This window comes from Mustela putorius, unplaced genomic scaffold, assembly GCF_011764305.1.
Source record: "Mustela putorius furo isolate JIRA1106 unplaced genomic scaffold, ASM1176430v1.1 tig00000056_pilon_pilon_pilon, whole genome shotgun sequence".
In the NCBI taxonomy this organism is placed as follows: domain Eukaryota; kingdom Metazoa; phylum Chordata; class Mammalia; order Carnivora; family Mustelidae; genus Mustela; species Mustela putorius.
The window spans coordinates 5,075,161-5,083,120 of record NW_025421263.1 but is presented as its reverse complement, the minus strand read 5'-3'; the positions used below and the strand labels follow the sequence as shown (position 1 = coordinate 5,083,120).

General features: G+C 37.1%; 1 long non-coding RNA gene across 1 annotated transcript; it reads right to left on the bottom strand.

The window, feature by feature from the left end:
• Positions 1-867: 867 nt before the first annotated feature.
• On the bottom strand, positions 868-4,931 carry LOC101690235. Its single transcript, XR_200813.3, has 3 exons — positions 4,657-4,931; positions 4,438-4,541; positions 868-1,269 (listed from the first exon to the last, which is right to left on the bottom strand). It is a non-coding gene; the product is annotated as an uncharacterized LOC101690235 (long non-coding RNA).
• Between the last annotated feature and the right edge of the window lie 3,029 nt (positions 4,932-7,960).

Here is a 7,960-nt window from a genome sequence, read left to right as displayed (position 1 = left end):
TCTTTCCAACTGCTTTGTGTAAAGTCGGCAATGACACCTTGATGTAGTACCTAATGAATTATTTTCAGTCCTTATCTTATTTTCATGTGTGTGAAAAAAATTTTGAGCTTTAAAATTCTTTCTTCATCTTTGGTGATTCTTCCCTCTATTTCTCTACCTGCTCCTTCTCACTCTCTGATGCTCTCTTTCTCATCTGTCCACCTGCAAATCATATTTCCCATCACTAGCTGGAGGGCCTGTGACATCCCTTCACCCAGTTTTTATTGTTTTACACAAAAATGACAGTGCAAAGTTGTCAAAAGCCCAGACCTTTTGCCTGAATTCTAAATCAGCTTATCTTATAGATGTGTCTTCCTCAGTTCTTCAGTGGTTCAGAGCCAAATCAAAGTCAACATGCTTCATTTTGAACTTATTTACTGTTCCACTTAATCATGTTCCTTCTCTAAATGCTCCACACAACATCTAACCACTTACCCAAGCCATACACTTATAGTCTTTCTAGAGCTCTTTGTGTCATCCAGTTCTTACAGATCTACCTTCTAAAGGTCCTGGGTCAATTTCCTATTTATCTTAACTACCATTGCCTATTTATTTGACATATATACCTCACCCTATCTCCCAGATTTCAAAGGAAGAGAAAGAAGAAAGAAAAGTAGGGAGAGAGAGGGGAAAGGAAGGAAGGAGAGAGGGAGGGAAAAAGAAGACACTTCCCAGGGTGCCTGGGCGGCTCAGTCGGTTAAGTGTCTGCCTTCAGCTCGGGTCATGATCCCAGTGTCCTGGAATCAAGCCCCACATCAGGCTCCCTGCTTAATAGGGAGTCTGCTTCTCTCTTTACCCCTCCCCCTGCTCATGTTCTCTTTCCTTCTCTCTCACTTGCTCTCTCGCTAATAAATAAAATCAGAGAGAAGGAAAGAAAGAAACTAACTTCCCTTACCAGTTATAATCCTCCATCTTCCTTAGTCCAGGTCCTTATCAAATCTGATTATTACAATAGCCTTCTAAGTGATTCCCGCCCATCCTTATCATTGCTGCCAAAGATAGTTATAAAATATAAACATGATTACGATACAACCCAGATTAAAATATTTTACTACATTCCCACTTAGCTAGGGTCATCCAAACTACGTTAACAACTAGGCCAGTTATAATAACCTAAACATTGGTAATGTAATAGTTTAGATCAAGTGTTAACCTCTAGACTGATAGAGCATTTGGTATCTTCAACATGTGGCATCCAAGGTTATCCAGAATCTCACCATCCTGAGGGGCCTGAAAGAGAAAAGAGAATGGGACATCTATAGGAGAAGTACCTATCACTGCTTACTTTTCACTCACTGGAGCTCAATCACATTGGCTACACCCTGTTCTGAGGGAGACTAAAATATAGTAAAGCTATAACCCAGGGGAAAAAAAGAGATTTTAGTTGAGAACTATCAGTCTTTGCTTTATTTCCCCATGGATTCAAAATAAATTAAAAATCCTTCTCTTGCCATACTAAGTCTCTCTAATTTTTATGTCACCTGGACTAACTTCCACATCAGTCCGTCAATCTATGCTTCTGCCATAACCAACTTACTTTCCTCAAACTCATGCTCAAATAGACCTTCATGGCATCTGTGATGACGTTTCCCTCTGGCTCATCACCAGTTTCTCTACTCCTCCTTCTTTCCTTCAGCTAAATTCCCATCTTTATTTCCAATTTAGATTGCTTTCCAGGACACCTGGTTGGATATATATAACCTCTGAGTGTGTTTCCACAGCTCTCTGTACAGAGCGCTGAACAAAGTGATACATAAACTTAGTCTTTCTTGTCCATTTCCCTAGGGACTGTATACCCTGAAAGAGTCTATTCATTGTAATAATTATGTAAGATAATGTTTCTTTTAATACATTCAATATTATCCCTCTGCTTATTCTAAAACTAATTAAATCAGGCCCATTTTTTAGCCTAAACTAATTCAATATTAAAGACAAATTTGATATTACTAAGAATTCTAGATTTTCGCATTTGTCAATTAGACATTCCAGAAATTAACTTCTGGCCATGTCTGTGAAAATGTGTTTCTTGAACTCTTCTCATTACCAGTTTTGTAAAAATTAACAACTCAGGCCCTTGTGCTCTTGTTTAATTAAGCATGTCATAGGAAGCTGAAAACATACCCACACAAAACCACACTTGCAGGTATGTATACACTTGATTATGAGTATCTTATATTCACATTTGCATAAATAAGATAAATCACAAATTATTTTGGGGCATCTGAAATTTGATAGACCCCACATGTTGTGCAAAGAAAACTTTGCTTAGAATTTAACTAAAATTGATTTTAAAATAGATTTTCCTTGGTTTTACATAAGAAAAAAATTTAGGTAAATTTTAATAAATTTAATTTATATAATACATAATATGTTATATATTATATATAATAAATTTAATTTAATATATTTTAAACACCAATCTATATTGAGATCATATTTTAATTAAAGATAATTTACTGTGTGAAAATTTACTCAAATAAAATTTTATTGTAATTATAATAAAGTATTAGATTCAGAGAACTTGATTTACATATTTACATTTCTACTTTCCTAACTAGTTTACAAACTGTATGATAGTGGGAAAACTAGCAGCCGTAACTTTTGATTTTCTCACCTATTAACCGGAGATTTGCCTCACTCAGGGGTTAAGAGATCAACTCTATGGAGAGACTATGAAAAAATGAAGTATTATTGGAAAAAAGTTATCTTTTCAAAATTTTATCCAATGACATAATAATCATAATTTTGTGGCAAACTAGCACTGAGTCCTAGTCCAGGTTATACTTGAAATTCAGAAGTCTTTCTTACCAATTTACAAGGGAATAAACTTCTCAATAGAGGAAGATCTCCATGTATGTGGAGGTTGTATGTGAGTGTGTGGGCAGGTTTTTGTGTATATACACCCACATACACGTACTGTGGTGTGGGGAAGTCAATGGAGGGAGGGGTTCTTTCTGGCACGGAAGAAGATGAACGTTACTGATAAGGTTCATAATTGCCAGCTCATAGGGATAAATGTCACTTTGACTTTTATTGATTTCATTGTTTTTAATTACATGTCCCTAAATAGACTCTACCCCAGAGTGAACGGACCTCACTGCCCCCGCCGTTGGTTACACTGCTGTCCATAAGTGTATCTATTCACAAAAAGCAGCATCATCAATAGCGTTCTCACACAAAAGCACCACTACAAAAGAGAGGTCTATCCCATTAGCTTTCAACACGTAGGACAACAGTTTTTAGGTCAAGCTATCTAAAACTCTGAAATATATGACATCTAATAGCCTTCTATCAAAGAAAATTGTCCGTTGGTTGGTGGCTCAATTAAAACTATTTTTTAAAGTTAAAAAAAAAAATTAGAAACTTCTACATTCCTGTTAACTCCCTCCCTACAGGTAGACTCCTGTTTCCCTTAACAGCATTCTTCCTCTCCATAATTGTAGAAATAGCTACATGAAAAATGCCTGACGATTTCTCATTCCTTTTAGGAACTATGTTTACTATCTGGATGACAACAAATGCTGGTTCTGTTTTCATCGCTTGGTTCTGTTCTGTTCTGTGCCAGGAATGGAGCGCAACCGTCATCACAAACGGGATTTTGTGAGGCTCTACTCCATCTACTTCCACTGTAGGAAGCCAAGTGTTAAGGCTTGGCTTTTTTTTTTGCCTGTTTGCACAGATGCTTCTCTCCTTTTCCTGGGGAGAGGTTAAGCCCCTTGATCTCTATCCTTCCTCAGCAGGATCATTTTTATCTGCTCTGCACCCCTCAGGAGGACAGTGGCTGCCTTTTCTTTATTGATAAATTAATCAAGAACCTTGCAAGCCCAGAAGGTTTGAAAGGATTCTAAAATTCTCTCACTTGATGACTTTCACTAAGTAGAATATGTTTATCCATTTCACAGGACCTATATTTTTAGATCAATGACCTTTGGGTGTGTGATTCATTCTGATTTCATTTTTTTCCCAGTGGGTGCAGTTTCACATATGCCTATTTAAAAACAATAAAGCAAAGCAATGTTTTAAATGGAATATAATCTATTCTACACCTGTTTCCTTAGGCTATTTTGATGGATGAGAATGGTTTCTATGATAAATTTTGCTTTCATAAATAATAGACAATTCAAGTATTTACATATTTCCCATTAAGTTTTCATATGAATATATTAATTTTAAAACTGGTCCATTGAATGTAATTTTTTTTCTTTTAGCAAAACAGCCATATATCCAAAACAAGGAATTTTAGTCGAAACAACAGAAATATTTTCTAAGCATAATTTGTTTGGGCAAGAATTTATTTTGTAGAGTTTTCTCTGGTTTTCTTGTCTCTTATGTAATGAGAAATACACCACGATAGAAATAACTCTTTTAGATAAAAATTGTGTAACACAATCTGCTTACATGACTTCATCCATTTTGGTCACCAGAATCTTGGTTGTAATCGTCACGTAGGTTCCATATAAATCTTGATATCTCTTTGTAACAATAGGATAAGAAAATATTACCTGGAGATAAGATCAAAACCGTAAAGACAGTCTCTGGATTATGGTGCATTTACAACCCAGAAATATAATTACATCATTTACTAGAAGTATTTTCATACAATGTACAGGAACATACTTCTTCTTTGTTTCCAGTTTCTTGTTAGTTTTCATAGTACAAAAAAACAACTCCTTCTCCTCTTTGTGCTTGACAGATTCACTTGTTCTTCCCATCTGTAGACGAAATTTCCAACCTAGTATCATATATTTTGGGGTCACTCTTGGATTGGAAAACTATATAGGTTATCATTCAAACTATGTCACTGTTGAGAGAGAAAATGATGGTTATTATCACAAAGGCATAAGGTAAAAATTAGGCTGTCCTATGCAAATTAGGATGTATAGTCACATTACTTTAATATAAAATATACTTTTATATTATATAACTTTATTAATATTTAATTAAAATTTAATAATTAATATTTATATTAGATAACTTTTATATAATATAAAAGTCCAATCCAGGGCACCTGGGTGGCTTAGTTAAGGGGCAACCTCTTGGTTTTGGCTCGGGTCATGATCTCAGGGTCGTGAGATTGAGCCCCATGTTGGGCTCCGCATTGGGCATGGAGTCTGCTTGAGATTCTCTCTCTCCTTTCTCCCTGCCCCTCCTCCTGCTCTCATGCTCTCTCTCTCTCTTTCAAAATAAATAAATAAAATCTTTTTTAAAAATTCCAATCCAGAAATATTCACAATAATAGCAAAATTTCAATTTCTGCCCAAAACTTTTCTCCATTCTACCAACTCAAACATGCATCAGGAAATCTACAGAAGAGAGAGCATGGGTGCCTCTTCTTCTTCTTTTTTTTTTCTTTTTCTTGTTCTACTTCTCCACTTACATAATGCTGCTTTGGTGGAGTATAGAAGAGAGACAGAAGAGACAACCGGAAAATTATCTTACCTGATTGGTACAGTTGTGATATGGTGTTGATACTCTATAGACAAAACAGAAGTCCAAATAAGAAGTCCAATAAGAAGTCCAATAACAGAAGTCCAATAAAGCAGGCTTTATTGATTTCACACTGGGGACTTTAGACTGTAGTTTTAGAGCAGTAGGTCATTTGTTTCCTCTATCAGGGCATTAATGGCTCTCCACACAGCACTGGAACTTCTGCTGTTCCTTCCCTTTACAGCATCCATCATACCTTTAGACCGTCCTCTTGGGCAGGGTCACTGCCAAACAATTCCAGGCTATGTCTCTTCCATGAAGTCCATAGTTGGTCCAAAAGATCATTTTCACTCTGCCGTGGATGGAATTATAGTCTGCTCTTCATACAACATCTTGGTCTTCCAGCTCCAGACAGCCTCTTATGTTAAATTTGTCCTGGTAAAAACATCCTCACCCTACATCTCCCTGGCCTTAAGGAATGCATCCCAAAACCTCTAAAGAGGAGTCTTGAAACTTCTCTCTGTACACGGCACATGTGAGAGTGAAGCATCCTACCACCCTCTTCTACAAGGAGTTGTGGTGGTGAGGCAGGGCAAATCCACCAGAGGTCAGCAACTCTCTCCATAGTAAAGCCCACTGACATCACTTGCCTCTATCTCTCTGGAGATAATCTCACAGGCTTGAGGTGAGTGATTGGCTAATACTAGAACAGCTGGTTTCACTATTTCATAGTCTGCTTTATTTAAATGATCTTGTTCTATGCTTTGGTTTGGGGGAAGTGGGTGCCATTGACTGTTTACTTGTTGTTCCTGACTTGTAGGGCACCCCAATCTACAGGATTTTATTACAGCAGCTTGAGCAGACAAAATAGCATTACTGTATCTTATGGCCAGAGCCCTAGGAACACATATCAGAGATCCATAGAAAACACTCAGATAGCAAGAAGAAACTTACTGAATATGTTTTTACATATGAAAATGACGTGTGTTAAATTTACATACATTTAATGTCTAGTTCAGTAACTGCCATATACGAGGTGCTCAGTAAATGGTAACTTAAAACCGAAGAACACAATGTGGGTAAAAGACTTGATCTGATCATCTTTTATTTAACTTCCTAGGTCCCAAATAGCCCAAGTCTCATGCCTATGACTCATATGTAACTACTTCCTGCTTTGAAGCTCTTCCATATGAGCTCTAGGGTGTTGTGTATGCATTGTTCAAAGGGCAGCTTCTAGGCAATTTCTTTTTATGCAAACATTTCTGTTGAAATTCTGTTCTGATCTGGTTGGGATATTGTAACACCCCTGATCTATACTAAATCTTTTGTTTTATGTCTGTGTTCTCTGATAACAGTGTTTTATCAGCAACAGTGGTTTTAAACACTTTGGAGTCAGAGGATCCTATGAGAAGTTAATTAATTCTGTAAACTTTTTCAATAGAAAATGCACATTTACACACACACAATATTTCGGTTATCATTTCAAAAGATTCTGTATTTCCTGAAGTTCAATATTTGGAGATCCCAGGTTATAAACTTCCCAACTATCTAAGAATAGGGTTTCTGTATTAGGTACAGTATGAGATGCCGGTGTTTAGGATTATTCCACAGTCTTTAGGAGGGATGAGAATTTTTTTTTTTATTGTGATCTAAACTGAAAATTGGTTCTCCTTGAAAAAACATGTATTCTCCGTAGCACTTCCTTTTTTCTTTTTTAAACATTGCCTGATCCTTCCTCTTTCCTGTTGTCTTAGCTACCACCATTACCACCACTGTCATCCTCTTCATTTAAAAAAAAAAAAAAATATTTTACTTATGTATTTGACAGAGAAAGAGAGATCACAAGTAGACAGAGAGGATGGCAGAAAGAGAAGGGGAAGCAGACTCCCTGATGAGCAGAGAGCCCAGTGTGGGCCTCAGTCCCAGGACCCTGAGATTATGACCTGAGTCGAAGGCATAGGCTCAACCCACTGAGCCACCCTACCCTCTTCATTTTAAAAAGCACTAGAAGCTTAATGGGGTCTTGGTGTTTATTTGCTTCTCACCAAGATTTCGTCATATGTACATGCTCAATTTTCCCTCAGAAGTCCATTGCTTACTTTAAGATCATCAATATCTACCCAAACGCATACCCAATACATATCCATGCCCTTGTCCCCTTTCTGATCAGGAAGAGCTGTAAACGCTAATATAGACAGCTTCAGAGTAGCTCGTTTTACCTAAACAACTGCATTAAGAATGACTGAAAAGCCACAAGTAAGAGATGACAAGGGCAGGGTATGGGGGAGGGAAGAAAGACATGTGCTATGGTTCTAGAGGCTACAGTGCACCAGGGGGCCTCACAGCAAGACTATGTTGTGAATGGTATTCACACATCTCTCTGCCTTAGTAATTGTCCTACTTAAGTCCTTGCTCCCCCTACTTTTGAGGCTGTTTGGGACGGATACAATAGCTTTCAAAAAGTAAATAAAATATCAGGCTTTTGGGACTTAAG